The following is a 26,776-nucleotide window of genomic DNA, read 5'->3' as shown; positions in this document are numbered from 1 at the left end:
TGGGAATTTTCCATGAAAAATTTTAAAGTCGATGTAGAATTTAAAAGGTGTATTACTGTACATTACTATTCAAAGTGCCTTTAAAGTGTTTTAAAATTCCAGTGCTGCACCTGAATGCTCCACACAACACTCTTAATTGCCTTGCAACTCCTCTATAATTCTGGATTGAAAAAAAGACAAAAGTGTAACAGGAAGACTACAAATTTATTCCTTCATGTAATAATTCATAAATGTAAAATCAAAATTATGTCAGCACAAATTTTTGTGTGTTTTCATTAGGAAAAGTGTACTTAAAGTACTTTTATTATAGGTTGTATCTTCAAATTAGCAGTTCATTACTAAAGAGAATATAAGAAAGTTTCCCTTTTGAGAAAATTACTTTTGTGCTCAAAAATCCCACTTGTGAGGTAATTTTTACAGTAAAGGGAGTCCCAAGACTTGCATACAAACACCATCTATTAGCTAGTATGCAGGGCAAAATAGCTCACCTGTAGTTTAATAGAAAATAATTAAGTCCACAACATACCCAGTGATTAAATTTAGCCTAATTTAATCATTCCAAAATATTTATAAATGCTAATACACTTTTTTTTTCAAAAACATTTATTGGATTGTAATCAAATACTGTTACAATATAAGCTCACAAATTATTTAAGGTCATGAGAAAAATGGTAAATGTTTGAACTGCAACAGATCATATTTTTCTTTTCACTAAATTTAAGTAAGTGTGTGTATATGTGTGCATTTTGATTTGGTGACAATAAAGGAAATTGGAACATGGCTATATGTAAAGGATTGAATTACTATCATGGTCTTAATTTAAACAGCATTTTCCAGTGTAAGTAATAAATAATATTAGCAATATAATATGTTCGGCATTTCAAGAAAAAGAGTACAAAACAAGGTGAGAATTTTTATTATTATTTTATTTTCAAATTTCTTGTATTTGCTGGGGAAAGTCTTTAGGCCTAAGCAAACTTTGTCTTTTTTTCCTTTTGTTCCCTTAAAATTAGGATTATTACCCACTTTTCCTCTTCTTTTATACTCTTCTCAGCTGGAAGATCTTTCACCTGTGACCTCTCTCTACAATTAGACTGTGGAGTGGAAGCAGTTAGCCCTAATCCCCACTCCCTGGTTGCCCCTTAGAAAAACGACCTAGTCTCTGTGCATTGTAAAGTTTTACAGCTCAGCACCATGGGAAAACACATAAAAACCAGAAATATTTCAAATAAAAAGGCTAAAAACACTCACATTGTGTATTTTAAGAGTTAAGAACAGAATTTGGAGTTATAGTGCCAAGTTCCACTGCTTATTAATTAGCTTTGTTGCCATGGTCAAGATATTTAACTGCTCCCTTTTCTATTTAGTACCAAGAGGATAATCATAAGCCTCCCCCCATGACATTGTGTAGATTAAATGAAATCATGCCCGCAAAGTGCTTAACACAGACCCGCATTGTTCAATGTGTTTGTTTCTTCTTTCGTTAGAACAAAACAAACCAAAGCCAAAGTCTCTAGTCTAGAGATTAGCTATTCATATGTTTTTCAAAGAAGAAAATACCAAAGATGACTTTTTGGATATTCTGGTTAATATTTCATTAAAATGTAGTGTGGAAGGAATCTACTATAGCACAAGTGAAGTTCCAGAATAGTAGAAGATGCTGGGTACCGGAAACTCTTTGTTTGACTTATTTTTGTGGGTCTTGTATTCAGAGTTTAAGCAAGTCATTTCATTAGGAGGAAAGATAGGGAGGAGGAGGGTAAAGGAGAAAGAGTGATGAGGTGAGGCAGGAGGAGATGCTAAGAAAAGGATGTTGTTAGTCAGTCTTTGAGTGCTTCTCTGGCAAGAGGTATCAGCCTTGCTAAAGCTTCTTGGGTGAACCAAAGAATTGCTATTGCCTTAAGTGCAGCAATAGAATGAGCAATAACAATTTTAGACTTTCCTGATGTTCATTTACTCATCCAACAAACATTCACTGAGTATTTCTTATGTGTCAGGCATTGTTTTAGGTTCTGGTGAGAATAGTTATTTTTTAACAAAATCAACAAACATGTATATAATTTATTTTCTGTGGGGCTGAGACATATATATATATATATATATATATATATATATATATATATATATATAGTATAATATGATAAATGGTGATAAGTATGATAGAAAAAACAATAAATTAGTAATAAAGGAGGATAAGGAATGCTAGCAATGGGTAGTTAACCTAATAGTTAAGTCAAAGAAGCCCTCTCAAAAAAGGTAAAATTGAGTCAAGTCCTAACAGAAATGAGGGAATGAGGGTGTGGATGATTATGAGGAGGCTGTTTCAGGCAAAAGAAAACAGCAAGTTCAAGGGCCTGGGTAGAAATTGACTGGTATGATTAAGGCATGTTGCACAAGCCAGTGTGTTTTCAGAGGAGTGAGCACTGGGGGGAGTAGTAGGAGGTAGACTAAGCATAAAGAGAAAGGAAAGCATAAAATTATACTTTATGACAAAAGTATAATTTTCTTGTATTTTAATCAAATTCTAATTATATTGAGAGAACTTGAATTACAGAGCATCTGCCTCTTTTCATTTCTCTCATCTTAACTTCATTTGATAATGCCATCAATATTAAACCATTTAGGGCATTGAAGACCATTATACAGCAACTATGGCATAATCTGACTTGGATTTTTTGAAGATCATTCTGGATGGCTATGCCAAGAGTAGGTGACATAGGGTGGAAACAAAAGCCAACCAAGAGGCCAAAACAACAATCTAAATAAGAGATGACTGAGTATTGGACCGAGGTGGTAACATTGGAGATAGTGAAAAGGGATTGGATCCAGAAATATGTATTTTTTTTAAATATATTTTATTGATTTTTTACAGAGAGGAAAGGAGAGGGATAGAGAGTTAGAAACATCGATGAGAGAGGAACATCGATCAGCTGCCTCCTGCACACTCCCCACTGGGGATGTGCCCGCAACCAAGGTACATGCCCTTAACCGGAATCTAACCTGGGACCCCTGAGTCTGCAGGCCAACGCTCTATCCACTGAGCCAAACCGGTCAGGGCAAGAAATATGTATTTTGAAGGTAGAGGAATTGAAAGGATACAGTTGTTGATGCTTAAAGTAGAAATGGCTGCAGGAGGATAATATTATGGATTAAAAAATGAAATCAGTTTTAGACACGTTTAGTTTGAACTACCTATTACTAGGCTACCAGTATTAATGAAAGTGAGTATGCTATCCATTGATGAGTAATTGACACAAAATTGCAACTAATAACTGTTATTCAAATCACAAATATTTAAGGTTTACCATGTGATCAATATCTTAGTTGCCACAGGGGGGTCTCAGGAGTAATACAAAAGTTTATATGCCTTGATTATGTTTACATGTCTTGATAGAAAGACTAAATAATCAATATTGAGGGAGGAGTCCAGGAAGTCTTATTGCAAGAGTTGTTTTTACCGAGGTATAGGGGAAAATTGAAAGGTGTAAAAGTATAAGGAAAGGTAAAGAGAATCAGCGAGTTCTAAAGATAAAAGAAACTCTTTGCAGAGACCTAGTGAAGAGAGTGCACACATTAAATTTGAGGAGTTATGAATATTTCATAGTTTCAGAGAGGAAGGGAGAGGAAGAGAGAGATAGAAACATAGATGATGAGAGAGAATCATTGATTGGCTGTCTCCTGCATGCTCCCTCCCTACTGGGGATCGAGCCTGCAACCCCAGCATATGCCCTTAACCAGAATCAAACCTGGGACCCTTCAGTCAGCAGGCTGACACTCTATCCACTGAGCCAAACCAGCTAGGGCCACATCGAATATTTCAAGGAGTTGAGACTGTGTATGTGTGTGTGTGTGTGTGTGTGTGGTGAGGTATATGAGGTATGGGAAAGGGGGGTGGGATAAGAGGTTAGTGATAGGATTTACATTTCAGAAAGACTCCTGGCTGCAGTATAGAGAATACATGGGGCAGGGAAGGGTAAACAAAAGTAATCTGGAAGTAATCTAGTTCAGACCTGATATAAAGATGATAAGAAAAGAAAATGACATTTGTACACTGGAGGAATCAATCCTAGAAGAAAAACCAAGTAGGAATTACCAATCACAACTACAAATTGATAAAAATAGATAAATTTAAGATTACATTTCCTGAGTGTCGGATTTATTTAGTAAAGTCAGATTGAAGCATTCTATGGGGAACATTAGGTCCCTGTAAATTGCAGAGTAGTAGGAAATGCCATCAATGTATAAATGAATGGGTGTTTGAGACAGGAGACATTAAAGTTATAATAGCTCTACCTGCCTCACAATTTGGCTTCATGGTGACTCCAATTATGTGATTACATGAAGAAGATGGGATAAAGAAACTCTCAACAACTTTCACGATTTCAACCTCATGTAATCAATCCTATATAATAAAGAGGTAATATGCAATTTGACCCTCACTCCATCACACCGTCACAAGATGGCTGCGCCCACAGTGGAGGCAGGGTTCTTGTAACAAGTGATCAGCAGGGCCTTGAGGCTGCCAGGTGGGGGACCTGAGGCTGTGCCCCTTACCCGGTGGGGCTATGGGGTTCCTGAGGCTGCACCCCCCACCTGGCGGGGCTTGACAGGGGACTTGAGGCTGTGCCCCCTGCCTGCACTGGGCCAGGGTTCCTGAGGCTGCACCCTCCACCCAGCGGGGCTTGATGAGGGTGGGACTGGCTGGGTCTGGGTCTCATGTGATTTTGAGGCTTGCACAAGTGGGTGGAAATTGACTCTGGGTCCCGTGGCACATCCCAGACTCTGAATGGAGGAAGATTTTCATATACATTTTACTAATTTTCTTTCATCTCTGACACTTCTATTATAGAGAAAGGGCAACTAGCAATATTAAAATATTTCCTCTAATCAATTCCCTTTTAATGTGCATGAATTTCATGCACTGGACCACTAGTGGGTGATAACAGAAAATGTTTCAGTTACTGATTACTGTGTAACATTCTCTGTCCCAGAAATAAATCCTTTATGGCTCGAAATAACAACACTTGTTGAGTTTGCTTTTGAATCTGCACTTTATGTAGGGTTCAGTAAAGATGATTAGTATCTGGCCCCAATCTTTGGGAAGACTCAAAATTTTAAGGGCTGGATCAACAAGGCTGTTTGCACAACTCTGTTTAATTCTTCACCTAGTTTCAGGATACCCCATGTGGTTTTTCCAGCTGTGGATCTCAGGATAGTCCAACATTTTACATGGCATCTCAAACATCTGAGATCCACGTTCTAAGAAATCTAGTGGAACCTTTCAGACTTCTTCTGAGTAGCCTCAGAGGTTTAAGAATGTCACTTCTGCATTCTATTGGTCAAACAGGTCATTCAGGAGGGGAATTAGACTCTGCCTTTCAAGATGAAGGGGAGAGAAATATTTCTGGCCAACATTTCAGTAAGGTAGAACACTTGAAGTTTATATATTTTAACTCTTCCCCAAAAAGGAGAATTGTTTACTAATACTGTCTTTGGGAAATAATCAGATCTATCACAATGCAACTCTCTACAATTCCATTTATTTATTTTAAATTACTAGAGGCCCAGTGCATGAAATTCATGCATGGGGAGGGGGATGTCCCTCAGCCCAGCCTGCACCCTCTTCAATCTGGGACCACTGGCTCCCAACCGCTCGCCTGCCTGCCTGCCCAATTGCCCTCAACTGCCTGCCCCTGCTGGCCCAATTGCCCCCAACTTCCCTCCCCTGCAGGCCCAGTCACCCACAACTGCCCTCCCCTGCCAGCCCAGTTGCCCCCAACTGCCCTCCCCTGCTGGCCTGATCACCCACAACTGCCCTCCCCTGCTGGCCATCTTGTGACCACATGGGGGCCATCTTGTGCAAGGGTCTGACAGTCAATTTGCATATTACCTCTTTATTATATAGGATGGGTCAAAGTTGACCTAGACTGATTTTCCTAAGGTAACAGCAAGATTTCTTTATAAACAATGACCAACTCTTTTCTGTTAAAAGTGAAAGAATACAAGGAAATGTGCCTATTAAAGATTGCTATAGGTAAACTGTCACTTACATTACAGGAAATTGAAACATTCTGTTAGTTACTTTAACCATAACTAATAGAGACAGGTATCCGAGATGGGAGGAGGAAATGTAAAAAGGTTGAAGTCTGGAACTTGTCCCTGATGAAATGAGGAACCAGAAGGACACAGGGGTCTCTGTTTTGGACAAATGGTGGTGATAAGGACAAGACCTGGATGACGAGTGATTGCCTGGAGTCAGAGTTGTTCTTTAGAGATGGAATTCAGTTAGTCAGGACTATTTTGTTTTAAAGACCATGGCTGGGGCCAAGTTCCATGGGAGCACGTAAAGTTTTCAGGAGTCCGGGGCCAAGGACTGGCTGGGTTTGGATCATTGTGCAACCTGGATGTCTTTGCCATGCATGTGTCAGGGCTGAATGCTTGCTGCGTTAGAAAGAAAGGAATTTCCCCAACAGTAAGCAGTATTTGATCTTGGAATGTTCTACTAGTGGATTTTAACTGGAATAAATGTCAATTGTCAGTTGTGATCCTGTTGGGAATTAGAATGAAAGATACTTGATTTTTTGTTCTAGAGTTTTGCTATAATCAAACCATATTAAGGAATATATATATATATATATATATATATATATATATATATATATATTTGATTTTTTACAGAGAGGAAGGGAGAGGGATAGAGAGTTAGAAAGAAACATCGATGAGAGAGAAAGATCAATCAGCTGCCTCCTGAACACCTCCTACTGGGGATGTGCCTGCAACCAAGGTACATGCCCTTGACTGGAATCAAATCTGGAGCCTTTCAGTCTACAGGCGACGCTCTATCCACTGAGCCAAACCAGCTAGGGCAGGACTAAATATTTTTAAAATCACAATTTTAATTTATGAAAAAAAGCATATTTAGACTTCAACATCTGGGTTTGAAAACTTCCAAGTTTATGTACACAAATTAGACACTTTCTAAATATTTGTAGGAGAGAAATACTAGACTTTGTATAGTTTTGAATATCTCTGTAATTCTATTCAAAGAGCATATAAATGAGATGTATACATCCTTTTCTAATATTTTCAAGGAACTAGAATGTAATGGAGTCTCTTTTCAGTATCACTGATACATGAGAAAAAATGATGTTTTAAAAAATTTCTAAGATAATAATTTTATTAAAACTATACCCAAAGATGTCCTATACCACCCCACCCCCCAAATAGTTTATAAATTTCTAAAAATGATGTTGGATGTAAGACTTCTTTCTTTAACTATTCAGGAACATTATAGATTCAGAATTAGAATATTGTTTCAGTTCTTGTGTTAAATTATTGAAATGCATACAAAGCTTAACTGCCCTGAGGTCATATCTAAGCAATTCACTAAATCAACATTATATTAACCTTTGTTTATTCTTCTGATTCTTGAAGATTAAACAAAGGACATGCCTCAGGCCTAGGCTTAATGTCAACATTAAAAATTAGCAGGAAGAATGTATCCAATGGGAAGAGGAAGTATTTATAACTAAGAGAGATAACAGTATGCTAGTATAGGAAGGGTAGAATGTCAAGGAAAAAATAAAGAGTAAAATTCAAAACAGAAATTTTACAAAAGATGTACATTTCTTTACCTCACATTTAGGTGCTGACTTATTAGCTATTCATTAACCTTTACTCAACCTGTGAGAATGTCCTTTGGTAAATTTTAAAGTTTGAATATCTAGATTATAGTTCCAGCTTTCAAGAAAAGCCAAAGACCAAACTCTTTATGCAGACATCATAAATTAATGTAGTTTCAACCTTTTAAGTTAATATACTTTGGCAATTTAATGAGTAGCAAATGGATTGAATGAAAAATACATACAAGCCTGCATAAATCTCAGTTGGCTTCAGAAGAACAAATTCAGTTTTCTCTGGTCCATGGAAAGACTGGGCATAACTCCTTTTGACTCATTTAAATCTATAAAAATATTCTGGTTTATATGTATACAATATGTTCGACCAATTATCCTCATTATTAATTTCTTCAGTGTTTTTACATTGTTTCAATGGCAATGGGAAGGAAATATACAATTAGAAATATTCTCAGTTCACCATTGGGAAATATCCTTTGATGATAGACATAAAGTCCAGACTACATCTAATGCACAGCATTTCCAACCCATGGAACATTTTAATTATTAAGAAAGACAGCCTGCCTCTTGTTAGCTAAACTGCAAGGGAACTGAGGCTAGGAATTGAGTCTTAGCAAGATCTACATCCCTGGAAATCCACCTGCATGACTCTGAGCAAAGGCTAATCACTACTTATTGACTTGGGTAAAATCATGATAAAGTCAGTTTCATTAAACCACCATTGTCACATTAAATTCATAACCTGGGGAAATATTTGCTTCTATAGAAACTAACGGAAGTAGTTAGTACGGGTAGGAGAGTAATCCTACGCTATCAGTCCTGAGTGTTCAGGTACAGAAAAGAAAAGCTTTAAAAGGATCTGGTTATTTGGAGTGACTGCTCAGGAATTTCAAATGTCATGTGTATGCTTCAGAATTGGCATGAAAAGATCCTGAGAGCCTCAGAAGTTATTGATTTCTCAAATGCTTCAGGATCTTGCCTGTTTCATTAAGAGAATCTCAATTAAATAATGAATATGTGGTGTTTTTTTACACTTTATACAACGGATTTTCTTTTGCCAGATTCTATGAGATGAAAGAGAAGGGATAGGGGTTGTAAATATGTTCTCTTTCCATGGATCTCCCAAACCCTGGCTACAGAAAAATCTGTCTACCCAACTTCCTTTTATTTCTGGCGAAAACTTGTTTTTTTACTAATTATCCCCAGCTGTAGCAGATTCTGTACTTCTTATTTTTAACTTTACATGCTCTTACATCCATATATTTCTCATATGGAATATTGGGTCTTAAAGTGGGAAATCCTTTGGGAGGGGTGACTATAATATGATTGTCTGAAAAGAAAAGAAAATTAAATTTGAAGCTGAATAATAGTCAGCTTCTATTCTTCCTGCTTGTTGCCAGTCAACTGCTTAGAATCATTGTATTGGTATTTGCCTACAATAACAACGGAGGATACTCTTTCAAATATTAAGAATTTTGATAGAATTCATTTTTTTAAAATTTCACATTTTTCTTTCTCTTGCTTTTCTTTCAAAGGAAATCAATGTGCCAAGTTCTAATTTTAAATTCACCACCGCCCCCATTATGCAGGTTTGCTGAAGTGCACTCAAGGCTCTTCAGAAGCCTGCACGTTCCCTAGTGAACAATGGCATTGAAGTTGTAACAAACATGGCTCTGGGCTTAGTGATTTGCACTGTTTGTTTGGATGATGAGGTTAAAAACACAAAAGAGGTACATAGTAGATTGCAGTGAGGTTTAATGTACACACCTGCTCACTCTGTGTTTTTCCTGGTTGACAGTATCTTTTTCTTGCTTTTGCCACAACTTTGTCATTTATACTTCAGTGAAAATAATGGAGAAAGACCTAACAGCAAACCTATTTTTTAAATTAAATCTTTATTGTACAGATTATTACAGTTGTTCCTCTTTTTCCCCCCCCAGAGCTCCCCTCCACCCGGTTCCCACTCCACCCTCTGACCTTACCTCACCCGCTCCCACTGTCTTCATCCATAGGTCTACGATTTTTGTCCAGGCTCTTCCAGCACCCCCCAAACCCCTTTCCCCCCAAGAATTGTCAGTCCACTCCCTTTCTATGCCCGTGATTCTATTATATTCACCAGTCTATTCTGTTCATCAGATTATTTATTCACTTGACTTTTAGATTCACTTGTTGATAGATATGTGTTTGTTGTTCATAATTTGTATCTTTACCTTTTTCTTCTTCTTCCTCTTCTTAAAGGATACCTTTCAGCATTTCATATAATACTGGTTTGGTGGTGATGAACTCCTTTAGCTTTTTCTTATCTGTGAAGCTCTTTATCTGACCTTCAATCCTGAATGATAGCTTTGCTGGATAAAGTAATCTTGGTTGTAGGTTCTTGGCATTCATCACTTTGAGTATTTCTTGCCACTCCCTTCTGGCCTGCATAGTTTCTGTTGAGAAATCAGCTGACAATCTTATGGGTACTCCCTTGTAGGTAACTGATTGTTTTTCTCTTGCTGCTTTTAAGATTCTCTCTTTGTCTTTTGCTATTGGCATTTTAATTAAGATGTGCCTTAGTGTGGTCCTCTTTGGATTCCTTTTGTTTGGGGTTCTCTGTGCTTCCTGGACTTGTAAGTCTACTTCTCTCACCAGGTAGGGGAAGTTTCCTGTCATTATTTCTTCAAATAGGTTTTCAATATCTTGCTCTCTCTCTTCTTCTGGCACCCCCATAATTCGGATGTTGGTATGCTTGAAGTTGTCCCAGAGGCTCCTTACACTATCTTCATATTTTTGGATTCTTTTTTCTTTTTGCTTTTCTGGTTTGGTGTTTTTTGCTTCTTCGTATTTCAAATCTTTGACTTGATTCTTGCGATCCTCTAGTCTGCTGTTGGATCTCTGTATAATATTCTTTATTTCAGTCATTGTATGCTTAATTTCTAGTTGGTCCTTTTTCATATCCTCGAGGGTCTCACTAGATTTATCGAGGGTCTTACTAAATTTGTTGGCTGTTACTAGAAAATTCTTGAAAAACCTTATAACCATGGTTTTGAACTCTATATCCAGTAGTTTGCTTTCCTCCATTTCTGTCATTTGTGACCTGTTTCTGTGTCTCTGCATTTTGGCTGCTTCCCTGTGTTGATAGATTGGCTTTCTTTGCTAGGTGTTCTATAGGGCCCAGTGGCTCAGCCTCCCCAATTACCTGAGGTGGACACTCTTGGTGCACCCCTTTGTGGGCATTGTGCACAGTCTTGTTGTAGTCTTGTTGTAGTTAAGCCTTGATTGTTGTAGGTATCACTGGGAGGAATTGACCTCCAGGCCAATTGGCTGTGAGAATCAGCTTTGTCTATGGTGGGAGAACTTCTGTGCTGGAGACACCCTTATTGGGCAAGACTTGCTTCAGTGGGGCTTTGGTGCTCACTGAGTCTGCCACCTGAGTGTGTCCCTTATGGATCTGAAGAGTTGTAATCTGGATGGTCCCACTCTGACCACTGGGTACACTGGCTCTTGGATCTCTAAGGAGGTGCTAATTTAGCCTCTGCCTGAGGCTACCCAGCAGGAGCTATGGAGAGATCTGCAGATTCCTCTTCTTTGTTTGGGGTTTGGAGGTGCCCAGATGAGGCCCAGCTGTGAAGCAATGCAAGCTGCTGTGGGGCCTTGGGCCTTCTTTTGGATGTTCTAGGTCTCTCTGACCCAGCTGCAGTTTGTTAGGTAATTTTAGATTGCAAAGGGCCAGGCTATTCATATGCAAAAGCCTCCGCGCACAGCTTGGGTGGGATTGGGTCTCAGAGGATCAGCAGGGCGGAGCAAAGAGCTATGGCTGATCCTCAGCTCTGCCCTAAGAGGCCCTGGGTCTCAGTGTCCCGTGGTAATCACTGCAAGCACCTCTGAGAGAAAGTCGCCCTCAAGTTCCGCCCAATGCCAGACAGTCCAGTTTCTCCCCGTATGAGTATGGGTCCCCAGAGACTCGCCTGGAACTGGAGTTCAGAGCAGTCAGGAGCTTGTGACTCCCTCCCAATTGATAAAGACAACAGCATGCTCAGTTGCCAGCCCTTTCCCTGTGTGCCTCCGTACCTCTGCACTTTACTTCTGCACATCTGAGTCTCAGTGTGCTCTTCTCTTTCCTTCTAGTTGTAGAATTTCCACTCAGCCAGCCTTCCTGTGGTTCTGGATGATGTCCGTTTTGACCTTTAGCTGGTGTGTTTCCTGGTAATTCCAAAAGCTTGAAAATGACAATTTGGATACGTGTTAAAACAATATGCATTTTCATAAGCTGTAATGTAATTCTTTGAAATGACAAAAACACAATGACCTTTTTTTTTTTTAATTAAAAAAAACCAACTTTTTAATTTGAAAACCATGGATCCCAGGTAAGATAACCTTCCAAAAGAAGTTTTACATGAACAATAATAATAAAATTCAGTCATTTTTTTATATTTTGGAAATTATTTTTTAGTGGAAAAACAATGCCTTTATTCTTGTAAACTTATCTTGAATTAAACCTCTTTGTTGAGTTCTCTAATTTGTTTTAAATGGTCTGTCTCCACATTCTGCCAAAGTCACATTTTTTATGAGACTCACATGACATTTGTCTCCCACTTTCTTTCTTTGTTGCATTGACCATGTTATATTTTTTGCTCAAGAGTTGTCGACGACTGGGCAATGCTATTTGTTTGTTTTCATATTACTAAACTTTCTCTATTACATAGAATGCTTGCTCTAAGTCTACCAATTGGCATATTACATTGGTAGAATTTCATAACGTCAATCATTATTTGTACAGTATCCTGATTTTTTAAACTTATGCCATCAGAGTCAATTATCTAATGTTCCATTAGGGATTTCACATTTACATTTTTAACTGAATTTTATCTTATATCTCATTTCCTAGTTGTGGGAACAGTTACACTGTCATCAACAAAAATAAAAAGCTGAACATAATTTATGATTTATATAAGAATTAATTATTATTTAAACTTTGTCAGAACTCGGGACTAAAAACATCTAACCTTGGGGCACTGGGGAGGGGAAATTTGTTTTTTAGTTACCATTTAAAATTACTTAATTCAGTTTGCTCTTTCACATTTTCATTTTTTGGGTGCCATTTTCTTATTTTATAATCTAGAAACATTATTTTTTTTCTGGGCATTCAAATATATTAGTGAATTGTTCAGCACAATGCCCTTTTATTATTTTTTTGAAATTTCTGTTGCTTAGTAAGTCATTTCTTTTATCCTATATTTGTATTTGCATCTTCTCTTCTATTTTTAAAATTGGGTTTCCAGACTCTATCTTACTAATTTCTTTAAATGTTTGGTGTATCAATTTTGTCAGTTTTTAATGTGTTATTTTTGTTTTGTTCCTTATTATTTTCTTTTTTGCTTTTAAAACTGTTAGGGTCGCTGAAGGAGGAATGCATGAGGCCAAAGTGGTGAGGGATTATGAATTTATTAGGTCATCTGAATACCGATGGCGCCAGCACCCAGGGACCGGGAGTAGGAGGTTTTACAGGACTCTAGGCAGGCTTTTTCTGGGTGGAGAATTCTTTGGGTGGGTCTGAGTCCTCAGAAGGCCCCCAGGGAAAGGATAATGGTCTCAGCAAGTGGAATGCGGGCTAATAAGGGAAAGGGAATGTCAGTTGTAAGTGGCCTAAAGGTCAGATATCAGGGGAGGGGGTATCGAGTCAATTACAGTGGGGCCTTGACTTACGAGTTTAATTCATTCCGAGTCCGAACTCATTAACTCAAATTACTCTATCAACTCAATGCAAAAAATGTATCTCAAAAAACTCGTTAGTTGGGACACTCATAAGTCAAGGCCCCACTGTACTTGATTAGACTTAACAAAAACCTCTTGCCTTTCCTTGCTTTTTTAACTTTATTTTTTTAGTTTGAGTGTTTAGCTCACTGACATCTAAGTGACAATTTGACTCCACCGAAAACTTATATTTTATAATCTTCTCCTCTGATGTGAGAAATATTACATTATTGGTTTTGTACATTTTAGCTTCTTTTAAGAATTGTGGTGGCTATCTTATGCTCATACCTTTATTGGTGGTTTTTTTTTTTGGAAGCTGTGGAATTTCTTCCTTTTAATTTATGTTCTTAACTTTCTTTATGCGTCTAGTATGGGCTTTCCTAGCTAACTCCTTGGCAATCTATGATGACTTGCAACCTGGAATCTTTCTTTTTCCTTTAATTCTAGGAAATGTGGTATTATTTTTTCCAAAAATTGTCTCTTTTTTTTCAGTAACTTTATTTTCCCCATTGCTTTCTGGTACTCTGTCACCAAGATATCACAGGCCTAACTACCATCTGAAACATCGTTTAGGTGTTTGTATAATTTCTTTCTATGTTTTTTTCTCTTTTGGGGGGAGAATTTCACTGTCTGACATTTCAGTGCACTAGTATTTTGTGTTCATCTTTCTACTTATTCCATCTATTGAGTCTTTTTACTCCTGTGTATTCTTTATTATTATTATTATTAAAACATTTAATGTTGACATTAATACAGGTGTCTCTTCCTTCCCTCCCTTTGCCAAACTCCACTTAAACTCTTATTTAAATCATATCTAATATGTCAACTTTTACTTGTTGTAAGTCTGTTCCAAAAGTTTTGCTTTAGATGGTGTATGACTTATGATTGATTTTGTTTTCTTTGTTTTGTAGTAATTATATATTTTAGGTGTCTAGTTCAGGAGTTGGCAAATGATGGCTCACAGGCCAAAATCGGGCCTCCACCTGTATTTTTAAGTAAAGTTTTAGTGGAACACAGAAACATCTATTTGTTTATGCATTGTTGGTGGCTGATTCTGGGCACATCAGCAGAGTTGAATAATTGGGGACAGAGCTTGTGTGACTTCCCAGGTGTAAAATATTATCTGCCCTTTAAGAAAGAGTTTGCTGACCATCCATTTGGTCAAAATCACCTTGAGTTCATAACTCCTGGGGCTATTGTTAGTCTCTCTTTAAATGTGTATTTGGAAAGATTGGAAGCCTAGCTGTCATTTGCATTCCTAAGGATTAATTTAGAGAGAGGGGGGAGGGAGAGAGAGAGAGAGAGAGAGAGAGAGAGAGAGAGAGAGAGAGAGAGAGAGAGAGAGAGAGAAGAGACAGGAACTAAGTAGCACCTGGGTGGAAGTTCATTCCTTGAGAACAGTTCTTTGGTTGCCTCATCAACCAGACAACTATTTGGGTCAAATATTACCTTGCATTTGAGTTTCTTTGAAAGGAGTGGCACTGAGGGAAGTGCAATAGTTGTTATGGGATGCTGCTCCTCTTCCCCTCAGTTTTGCAGCACATATTCTCATAGCTAGACATGCAGCCTGCATCCCTTTCCAGAAATTACCCTCATCCTAAGGGATCTGCCCCACTTCTTCCCCCATCCCTAGTGATAGGTGTCACTGCAGAGTTCAAAGGCCTGGCTCCCAGGTCTCAATTAGAGATATCTCCCACCCCAGCTCTAGAATTTTCTGTAGGACTGGCTGACCTTGCTGTAGCATTACAAATGCAGTTCATTCTATTGTTCTACCGAATTCTGTTTCCCTGGCTCTTTTCTAGATGGCGTTTCAGAGAGCATTTCCCACACACAGATTTCCAAGTCTCCAATCAGCTTCCTGGGCCTGCCCTGAGGAAGGAGGAAGTCTCCTTTACTTTGATCCATTATCCTCGAGATGCAAAGAATGAAGGGATCCATAGGAAATCATGGAAGGGAAGCCAATCAGTGAGTATGGTTTCTACCAGCTCCTTTCAACGCCAGAGTAACTTCTGCTGTTCTGATTTTACTCAGTAAGACTGGGCAGCTTGGCCTCCTGCTGACATTTCCATAATGTGGGAGGGCAATTACCGTCTCATGGCAACATTGATCCTCTCCAAGTCAAGAGACAGAAATAGAACTCCAAAGCTCCGGTCCAATCTTTCCTCCAACTGCTATGATTGCAAGCCCCTTGATCCAGACTGTTGACACCGCTCTCTGACTTCCAATTCCCATTACTTCCCATATATACACACATCAGCTTATGATATTTTTAATTTCCTATAAGATATTATATTTTCTGTTTGTTTTAATTCCTGGTTCCCTTTAATTCATGCTTCACTTTCACTCACAAACACAAAGTTTATTTTATTGTGTTTTTTTTTTTTGGAGGGGGGAATAGGGAAGTACCATTCATTTATAAACTTATATTGAGAGTATTCAAGTATAAATCCATATCTTCTATTACCAAGCTTTAGCTAACAATGAGATTTTTGCTTGTTTTAACTGTTCAAGGAGGCCTCCTAGAGTCTCAAAAATACAACAGTAATTATTAATGTGAGTTTGCTATGTTCCCCAGGAATGGAAAACAACATTAAAATATTTTTGTTTATAGCACTCCTCTGAATAAAGGTCGAGGGTTGCCAATTATTCTGTTACCCTGGGTAATATGTCCTCCCATAATAACTGTTTCCAAACTTACCCATTGTCCACCTCAGGTTCTCTCCCTTCACCCTCACCATGCAAATGGCTTCAGTAGAAACCATCAGAGCATCCTATGAATATGACTTTTCCATTAGCGGACAATGTAGCCCTTTCTTATCCATTGACTTTCCATGGTTTTAGTTACGCATAGTCAGTTGTGGTCCAGAAATAGTAAATGGAGAATTCCAGAATAAACAATTCATAAGAATTAAATTGCATGCCATTCTGAGAAGCATGATGAAATCTTGTGCCATCTTGTTCCATCCACCTGGGACATGAATCATCCCATTGCCCAGAATATCCTTGCTGTATACATATAGCCTCCAGTTATTAGATTGACTGTTAGATTCATGGGGCTTGCGTTCAAGTTCATGTAACCTATATTTTACTTAATAATGGCCTCAAAGCCCAAGAGTAGTGACACTAGCAATTTGCATATGCCAAAGAGAAGCTGTAAAGTGCTTCCTTTAAGGGAAAATATGAAAGTTCCCTACTTAGTAAGGCATTTCATCATTATTACAAGAAGGGTGAGTACAGTACAATAACTGTTAAGGTATTTTGAGAGGGAGAAAGAAAGAGAGAGAGAGAGAGAGAGCATTCATATAACTTTTATCACAGTGTATTGTATAATTATTCTATTTTATTACTAGTTACTATTGTTAATCTCCTACTGTGCCTAATATATAAATTAAACTTTATCATAAATCTGTGCTTTAAAATATCACTGGGGGTCTTGGAACATATCCACATGGATAAGGGGGACTATTGTATAGCATAAGAACGTCTTGTCTCAGCTCCAGACTGACATAGCTCGTTGCTATCTCACATTTACTTCCATGTTCCAAAGTCTGGCTCCGTTCAACCTATCTGAAACCATAATCATGATGTTCAGTGTCAAACCTAGTTCTCCTGATTCTCTCCCAGGGTTGCCGCTCTTGTTTTATAGCAAGTCATCCAGGTAACCATTGAGAACAGAGATCTGGGTGTTTGCACATCACTCTCATTTGCACTCACCAATAAATTCTGACACTTTTACCTGTCAATTCCTCTTGAATCTATTTATCTCCTGCTCTATAGCCACTATCCTAGTGCAAGTAATAATTTTCTCACCTGTACTGATGTGACAGCCTATTGATTAGCCTCTCACTAACATTTTTCTCCAATCTCTTCTCTATACTTCAGTCAAATAGACTGATTTTTTTAGGTTGACATCTAATTTTTTTTTATCATAAAAGGTGTAAACAGTATATAATTTTGGCATATTGTAAATATGGTACTTTGAAATAAAATTATTACAAGTTTTTATATTTTATGGAATAAAAAAAATACCATGGCAATTTGATCCCTACCATCATCCATATAAAAATATTTGATTCTTATTTTTAATAGTTATAAATAATTAACATTATTCATATAAATAAATTATTGGAAATAGTAGTGTATAATAGTAAGGATATGTAATTTTTTAATCTTAAAATATGTATGCCCAAATTCTCAATTACCTATAATATAGATATATTTTTCATTTTTCATTTTTCCCCCACAAATATTGGAAGCTCCTTGAGCTTGAGGCAAAAAAAAAAAAAAATGTTTCTTGATCCTCTGAGCCATTCACCAATCTTGCATTTGTCTTTTGGACAATCCAGGCAGAGTCTGTACACTCCAGGACAGCAGTTAGAGGCAGAATGGGAGGGATGAATGCCTTGCTCTTATAAAAGAGAGAAGGAAGGCCGGAAAGGGCAGTTGGGAAAGGAGAACATGCAGCTACAGAACAGGTGCCTCTGGAAAGAAGCCATGTTAAAGTTGGGGTGTGGACATTGATCCTTTTAACATCATCCACACCAAGGATGCCCTTACAGAGAGGGGTATCCCGCCTATATCCAGTCTGAAGGCCACTGGACTAGAGAACATGGTATATTTAGGAACCCTACAGCAGTAGTCATTTGAAACAGGGTGGGGCTAAGCAAAGTCTCTAAATGTTATTTTTAAGTAGTGCAAATCTGTAGAAAACACTCAGAAATTAGTCTTTTTTTAAAAACATTCTAAAGATAAGTAGATATACTAATCTGTTTCTTTAAAGATTAAAATTTGATATTAATGTTATCTTAATTGCTTCCCAAAGATTCATAGTCTTGTCAGTCCAACATTTGGAACTTGTCTGATTTACATGATAAATTTGCCACCTCCACATTATGGTATTTACTTGCTTCGGTGAGGCATAGCTACTAGTAGGTACCATAATATTTATGATGATGGTGTGGAATAAGTAGGCAAAAGGCAAAGAGAGCAGATAATATTTTACTTATGATATTATATCAACCACTGTAAAACTTCACATTTTATTGTCAACTAGAGGTCCGGTGCACAAAACCCATCCATGGGTAGGGTCCCTAAGCCTGGCTGGTGTTCAGGGCTGCAGGCCACCAGTTGGGGCCTTCCTTCATTCCATGCTGTCCCCTGGTGGTCAGCACATGTCATAGCAAGCAATCAAACTCCCAGTCTCCTGATCAAACTCCCGAGGGGACACTTTGCATATTAGCCTTTTATATATATGGATGTTCTGAATAATGTAAAATATATTTGTCTTTAATCATTAAATTGATGATGCTGTATTCAAGAAGGTTATTTTAACATCATTTTATATAAATAATAAAATAGGAATCTTGTATATACTACATCAGTATTTTGGTAGTTTTTATAATTTCTGTAACAATATATTTCCTACTAAACAGATGAATAAAAAGTTCAAACTATTTAGATTTAAATAAAGTATAAGAAAAGTTTGGCATATTAATTTTGTTTCTCAAAATGGTAGTTATTTACATTTCAACTTTTGCTCTTGTGTGTATGTGTGTGTTCAATCTCCAAAAACATCACTTTTAATAGTCAAATTCAAATGATCAAAAAACATGTCAAAATGGCAATTTTATTTTCTTGTCCAGTATATGATCTTGGACCAAGCCTGAGTGAAGTTTTAGTTTAAATTGGTTCAAAGCCCATTACCATTTAATCAACTTTTATCTCATTGATTTTAATTGAAAAATCACCTTGACTTTTACTTCATATTTATAGCATGATGCAAATATCACTAATAGGTATTGATATATGTATAAATGTTATAAATTACATATATGAATAATACTATTAAGTAATCAATAAATATATTGCTTTACTTATAAATTCTGTCTGTATTCATTAAGGTCCTGTGACCCCTCTCAATTTATAGTCCTAACCCAAACTCAATTCAATACATTAAAATAAATATTATCTCTCATTGTAGCATCCCTACACTATAAACTACATGAGTAAAAAACTTTGTATTTTTTTTACATTAATTACATTTACATTAATAAGTTGAACCAATAATTTTTAAAAATGTATTTTAATTGACATCAGAGAGGAAGGGAGAGGTAGAGAGAGAGAGAAACATCATTAATGGGAGAGAATCATTGATTGGCTGCCTCTTGCATGCCTCACACTGGGGATGGAGCCCCCAGCCTGGGCATATGCCTTGACTGCGAATCAAACCATGACCTCCTGGTTCATAGGTTGATGCTCAGCCTCTGAGTCATGCCGGCTGGGGGAACCAATAATTTATATATTTTCAAATATATCTGGTATAAGGATAAATTGAAGGAAGCCATTTCTTCCAATAAAAAGTTTTAAAAGAGAAAGGATAAGACCAACATTGCCATTTCCAAAGTAATTCCCTATGCCCTTCTGGTGCACCTGGTTCTCACACAAATGCTTGAAACATGGAAAACAAAGAAAGACCCAGTGTGACTTTGGTACTTGCTCCACTGCCTTTATTCATAAATCCCTGGAAACCAGTCAGGAGGAGGGGTTTCCCCTTCCCTTCATGTTCTCTCTCCTAGGACTTATTGGGCAGATAAATGGGGTCAGAGTGTGTTAGATATTATGTTCCATTGGATATTTTTCAATGAGTGTGATGCTACATGTCACTGAGTATATCTTATACCTCTAGGATAGTTTGCTAATTGAATTATCAACCAACCAACAAGATCTTTCTCCTCTATGCTTAATGTCTCATTCTCCTTTTCTCCATTTATTCATTCCATCTCTCCCTCTCTCTCTCTCTCTCTCTCTCTCTCTCTCTCTCTCTCTCTCTCTCTCTCATCTTTATCTACCTCTATCTCTCCAACCTCCTCTCTCCTTCCCTTTCTCCTCCACACACTCTTAAATTAAATACAAAGTTGTTACCATTTTGAATTTTTCCCTTGTAGTGCTTTTCTATCACAAAATAATATCAGGATTTCTCTCTCAATGATAGAATATGTATCTTTATATTTCTCAAAATAACTTCAATAAGTATATTTTATAATTTAAAAAATATTACCAAAGATAATTTCTGGTGTTGGGAGGGTTATATAGTAAACTGTGCCCTAACTTACCCTGCAGAAAGGAAGCATTCCAGAAGATTCTCAGGAATGGGAGGTTGGAGTCACCATGTGGGACTCGAATTACCTGCTTGGGCAGAACTCAGTTTCTTTCAGCCTTAGAATAAGAAGTATCATGTGCCAATATATAAAAATGTGTTGGTGCATACACAATTTTATTAAAAGAAAATTGATATATTAAAGAACATCAAAGGGAATATTTTAATAAAAGCACAGTAGGAAAAAAGACTCAGACTTACATACTTTGCAGCTTAAGGAAATGTAATGAGCTTGCTGATTTCCCTCAGTTAATGAACTTTATGAGCTTAGTTTTAGGCTGCATTAAAATGTATTCTTCATTAAATTGTATTCTTCTATGTTGATAATACTTCTTTAAACTCATTTCTAACATGACTTTGTTTTTCTCAAATTGATATTTAGAAACAATGTTTTTTAAGTATAATACATAAAGGGTTTTATTTAATAAAAAATGGCAACCTTCTGATAGCATAAACAAAGAACATACATACAACTCCGGTATTATTTTATTTAATATAAGCTAAATATTTTGGTGTATTTCTTACTAGCCTTTCTATATATACATATATAATATTCATATAATTATTTGAACATATATATTATCTGTTGGTACATGCAATTATTTCTAATTATTGTGTTGTTATTCTACACCTATGTCATTAAATACTCACTTAATGCATTTCTGCACACATTCTATTTTATGAATATTGCTTTATTTATTTTATCATTTTTCTACTATTGAAAATTAAGATTACTGACAAAAAAATAACTCATATATACAGAGAACAGATAAGTTACAACCACAGACAAAAAATGGGGTGGCCAAATGGGTGAAGGGGTTCAAAAGGTACAAACTTGCAGTTAGCTATAAAATAAGTAAGTCATGGAGATATCATGTACAGCATGATGACTACAGTTATTGATATTGTATTGTACATTGGAAAGTTGCTAAGAGAGTAGGTCTTAAAAGTTCTCATAACAAGGAAAAAATTTATAACTATGCATAGGGACTGATGTTAACTAGACTTCTAGTGGTAATTATTTTGCAATGTATATGAATCTATACTAATAAAAGGGTAATATGCTAATTAGGCTGGACATCTTACAGATTACCATCTGGTCGTCCTTCTGGACAAAGCCATGGTGGCAGGGCTGTGGCACAGGCAGTTAGGGACGATCAGGCAGGCAGGGGAGAAGTTAGGGGCATCAGGCAGGCAGGCAGGTGAGTCATTAGAAGTCAGCGGCCCCAGATTGCAAGAGGGAAGTCTGACTGCCTGTTTAGGCCCAAAACCTGTGGCAGCGGGACATTCCCTGAGGGGCCTCAGATAGAAGAGGGTTCAGGCTGGGCTGAGGGACACCCCCCCCCATGCATGAATTTTGTGCACCGGGCCTCTAGTATACATTCATAATTTTGTATACCTATAACTAATATAATATGTTGATGATACATTCTTTTAAATAAAAAAACATGAGACTGTTGGATTATTGAAGTATTTTGCTGTTATAAATAATATTGCAATAAATAGTATATTACTAAATATGCACATTTCTTTCTGATGATGTCTTTCTTTAATATAAATTGGTACTGTGAATATTTAAGGCTTTTGAAATGTGCTGTCAAACTATCCTCTACTGCGATTAGTACATATTATTTCATATACTTATAACATATGCATTACATGAATATATTCATAAGAACACATATTTTTAACATAGATATGTGCACACAGCACTTTATTTTCTACCTATTTCTACATGTGGTTCAGGAGTGGATGTCTGGTTCAGACATGCCCCAGCAGGCCAGCTGAGTTTCACATGGATGCTTTTGCTCTCACCTTGACCTCTTTTCCAAATACTTCTCAAGGTCTAGTAATCCTGTGGTCATGAACTCCATGGAAGATTATTACAAGGCTGCACCACTATAAAATAGTTTAATTAGTTTTCTTTTTTATTCTACCCATTGTGTGATGCTTTAAAGAATTTGCTGCTTTAATTTAAAAATCTCTTACAAAAGCAACTGAGCACTTGCCTTTTTTTTTTTTAATATCCCCGCAATGTTCTGATCCTTTTAACTCTATCCAACAGCTTTACATGGCACATGATTCTAGTTAAAAGTCTCCACTCATGCTTGATGGCATTACTTTCACCACTGATTATCTCAAAATAAATTGAATGCTTCATACATTTAAAATATATGAAAGCAAAAGAAATATTGGCTTATTTGTCTCCCCACATCTTTTCACTATCATGAGTTATCTTTGGAAGTAAACATGTGACTTATTCACATATATCTTACAAGTCCTTATTAATAGTGAAGGGCAACAATTACACACTGAGGTATTCACTTCATTATTTAAAAAAGTGATACTTCCAAGATTAATATAGCCTGGGATAGTAAAGAGATATAATTTTATAATTTTCCTGACCCCGATCATTTCTTAGCAGGATGATTTCAAATATCTGAATGGCTCCTCCTTCTTTAATCATATTGTGTGTGTGTGTGTGTGTGTGTGTGTGTGTGTGTAATTGTGGCCCTTCACTATTTTAAATGCTTAAATGACTTGTCACTTTTGTCTAAAATTTTATTTACTTAAGGAAGTAAAGCATTTGGGGAAAACCAAGTTTAATTCTAGTTAGTAGCGTCCCCACTTTGTAAATTGTAGGTTACATAATCTTGGTAAAACTATTTTCACCATCTAAGTCTTAGATTCTTCATTTGTACCTTCTATAATTATTGTGGTAATTAGATTAAATAATAAGCTTGGCATAGACAAATGTTTCTTCAAGTTTTCCATCAAAATACAAAATGAGAGAATAGTTGGTTATTCCTAGAGACTGGGAGGTTAAAAGTTTAGCAGCTTGATACAAAAATCTGAAGTCTTATCCTTTTCAAGTTAATTTCTCATTCCTACTCCTCAATATATATCTGTTTATTTTCATATGTATATTATGAATTTCCTACTTTCATACACTTATCCCCCAAATCCTAGACTAAAATTGATATTCTACAAAAGGGCACCCTGTTTTACTATTTGAAAAGTATGGAAATTTATATATGTTAATCATTATTATAATTATTTTATTTTATTTTGTACAAGATTTTTGAATATTTGGCCCTCAGTCTCAAACCCTAATCTTTGCTTGACTTGCCTCATATCCTGTTCACACATTATGTCTTAGTTATACAAAAATTCTCAGCATAGAAGGTTATGCCTCATTACTTTGGGGGGGACATCCTTCTCTTGGAATATTTCTAGTCAGCCCTTGAATATCTTGAATTAACATTCATATTAATAATTTCTTTTTAAAATTCAAATACACTTGCAGGATAAAATACATCAACACGATGTTTTAAAACTTAAGCATAGCCCTGACCGGTTTTGCTCAGTGGATAGAGTGTTGGCCTGAGGACTGAAGGGTTCCAGGTTCGATTCAGTCAAGGGCATGTACCTTGGTTGCAGGCACATCCCCAGTAGGGGGAGTGCAGGAGGCAGCTGATCGATGTTTCTCTCTCATCGATGTTTCTGACTCTCTATCCCTCTCCCTTCCTCTCTGTAAAAAATCAATAAAATATATTTAAAAAAACAAAACAAAAAACACCTTAAGCATAAATAAAAATTTTAGCTACTGCATGAGGCTGAAGTTCATACCTTTAAGCAGAAATGGTCTCCTTTAGAGAACTTAACATCACCTAATATGGTTTCTTAATCTGAATCATAAAGGCAAAAAAAGGGAACAAATATTTATTGAGAATCTGTACCACGAGTGTCCAGAAATCATATTCATTCATAATCATCCTTGAACTCTTTATCAAGTTGATACAAATATCTGAAGAAATATCAGTTCTCCATCAAAGTGTACTGGCTTTAAACCTCAGAAGGATTAACTCATTTTGTCAAGGTCATATGACTAAAGGACATTAGAATGTGAACTCTTGTAGTTAACCTTGTTCTCCTACTCTTCCTCTCTCTCTGATGAAACTACACACACTCAGATTGCTCCTCTGCATTAGCAGGGTTAGGTAGCGTATAAGAGGCACAGAGAGGCGGTGACATGGCTACACATGAAGTCTTTCCCAGGGCTCATATCTAATCTGTAGTCTTCATAACCCTAGGACGTTAATAAGGAGAAATATGGAAGTGTGATAGCAGGCAAATATAGGATGGTGAATAGTTTATTCATTGAAATCTAGCAACAAGGACTCATCAAAGATTTCCATTTAATTAATTGCTCAGGTGAACTGAACCAAGTTTAACTATTCTCAATCATATTTTAAAGAGGATGCCCTTCTTAAGTAAAATATTATAGTTTATTATCTGATGTATCTTATGTAATGGTGAACATAATAAAAAAGAGAACTATACAGAACAAGTCTCTATCTATCTATCATCTATCTATCTATCTATCTATTCTCTATCTATCTAATCTATCTATCTATCATCTATCTATCATCTATCATCTATCTATCTATCTATCTATCATCTATCATCTATCTATCTATCCTCTCTATCTACTATCTATCTATCTATCATCTATCATCTATCCCCCCTATCTAGCTATCTATTATCTATCTATCATCTAGCTATCTATCTATCGATCAGCCTAGCTATCTATCTACTATCGAGCTATCTATCTTCTATTCAGCTATCTATCACTATCTATCTATCTATCTATCTATCTATCTATCTCCATCAGCTATCTATCTATCTATCTATCTATCTATCTATCTATCTATCTATCTATCTATCTATCTATCTATCATCTATCTATCTATCTATCTATCTATCTATCTATCTATCTATCTATCTATCTATCTATCTATCATCTATCTATCTATCTATTATCTATCTATCTATCTATCTATCTATCTATCTATCTATCTATCATCTATCTATCTATCTATCTATCTATCTATCTATCTATCTATCATCTATCTATCATCTATCTATCTATCTATCTATCATCGACAGTATGTGTGTATGTGTGTGTGCTTTGTTTTCGCAAACATCTTGATTGCATTTCACATGGCTTAGAAAACTTTCTGGGTGGTGTTCAGCTAATATTTCCTGGGATAACACAGCGAATGGAAAAGGGCATATCCAATGTTAGCAAGAGTTAATTTAGCATACTTATAAATTACAAACCATTTTTAAAAGAACTATTGTTAAGAAAATCATGAAGAAATATTTTTCATGGTTTTGCAAAGATGCTTGTTTACGTTTCTTAAATAAAAACCAAGAACAAAGTCTATTGTTCCTTCACTGTGGTTTTGGTGGTGTTAGTGATGGAAACGATAGTAATTTCAGTGAGCGACACAATGTGGTGTGAACCTTTTCAACAAGATGGAAGGACATTGATTCTGCCTGGCAATCGTGATATTTATTAGCAGCTGTGGGGCGTGTCTTCTCCCATCAGTAGCAACATTACTAAATGAATTAACATATGTAAAGCACTTAGAAATGTATCTGGCCCATTACAAGCTTTACATGGTATCTATCTGTCAAAGCAAGTAGCTTGAGAGCTAGCTATTGTTATAGTAATTAAAATGTGTTTGTGTCAAATAACAGAAATCGCAAATGATAATTCTTTTAATTTTATTATCTGACACATTTAGAAATCTGGATATGGAGAGGTTACAGTGGCCCAGAAATCCCATACAAACTTCAATGGCTTTCCATCCTTTTTCTCACCCCCCTCCTGTACCTTTTGTTGCCACTCAAGATGGCAAGAGGCCTTAGCATTTCCCGCATGGCATGCAGCCGCAGTGACATTTGGTGACAAGGGACATTTCCTTTTGTGCAGCTTTTCTCATTAGGGTGAACATCTAAACAACTGAACATCTTTTCCCCGAAATCTCATTAGACAGGATTAAGTGCCTTGCCAATGTCTAAACCAATCACTGTCAAATAAAATGCCACTTGTAAGGTTGGCCCCACACAATCCTGATTCAACCCGTGAGGTTTGGAATTGAATAGTGTAAGGGAAGACTTTAATAACATCAGGTTTTTCAGCAAGGTATCAGAGAACTAGAAGTGGTGACGCGGGGAGTGAATGGATTTGGGGTGCATGGCTGGCAGTCTGCAACAATATTATTAGAATTTCTTAGTATTGCAGATTAAGATTTAACATACTTCCTAGAATAGACAGTGTTGGAGCCTCATCCCCAAATCCCTGGATCTCCTTTCTGGGAACTGTGTGTGCTCATTCCTTAAGTTCTATGCGCTTTGCTGCTAAAGACTGGCAATGGCAAGCTTCAGAGGAATGCAC

The 26,776-nt window shown here is 36.7% G+C and overlaps 1 pseudogene; it reads right to left on the bottom strand.

Annotated features, from left to right (window-relative positions):
* Window positions 1-26,776, bottom strand: part of LOC118675798 — a 44,150-nt pseudogene that overhangs the window by 7,980 nt on the left and 9,394 nt on the right.

Source organism: Myotis myotis, unplaced genomic scaffold (assembly GCF_014108235.1).
Source record: "Myotis myotis isolate mMyoMyo1 unplaced genomic scaffold, mMyoMyo1.p scaffold_m19_p_2, whole genome shotgun sequence".
Lineage (NCBI taxonomy): Eukaryota > Metazoa > Chordata > Mammalia > Chiroptera > Vespertilionidae > Myotis > Myotis myotis.
The sequence above is the reverse complement of the archived record's forward strand: the minus strand, read 5'-3'. Positions and strand labels throughout refer to the sequence as shown.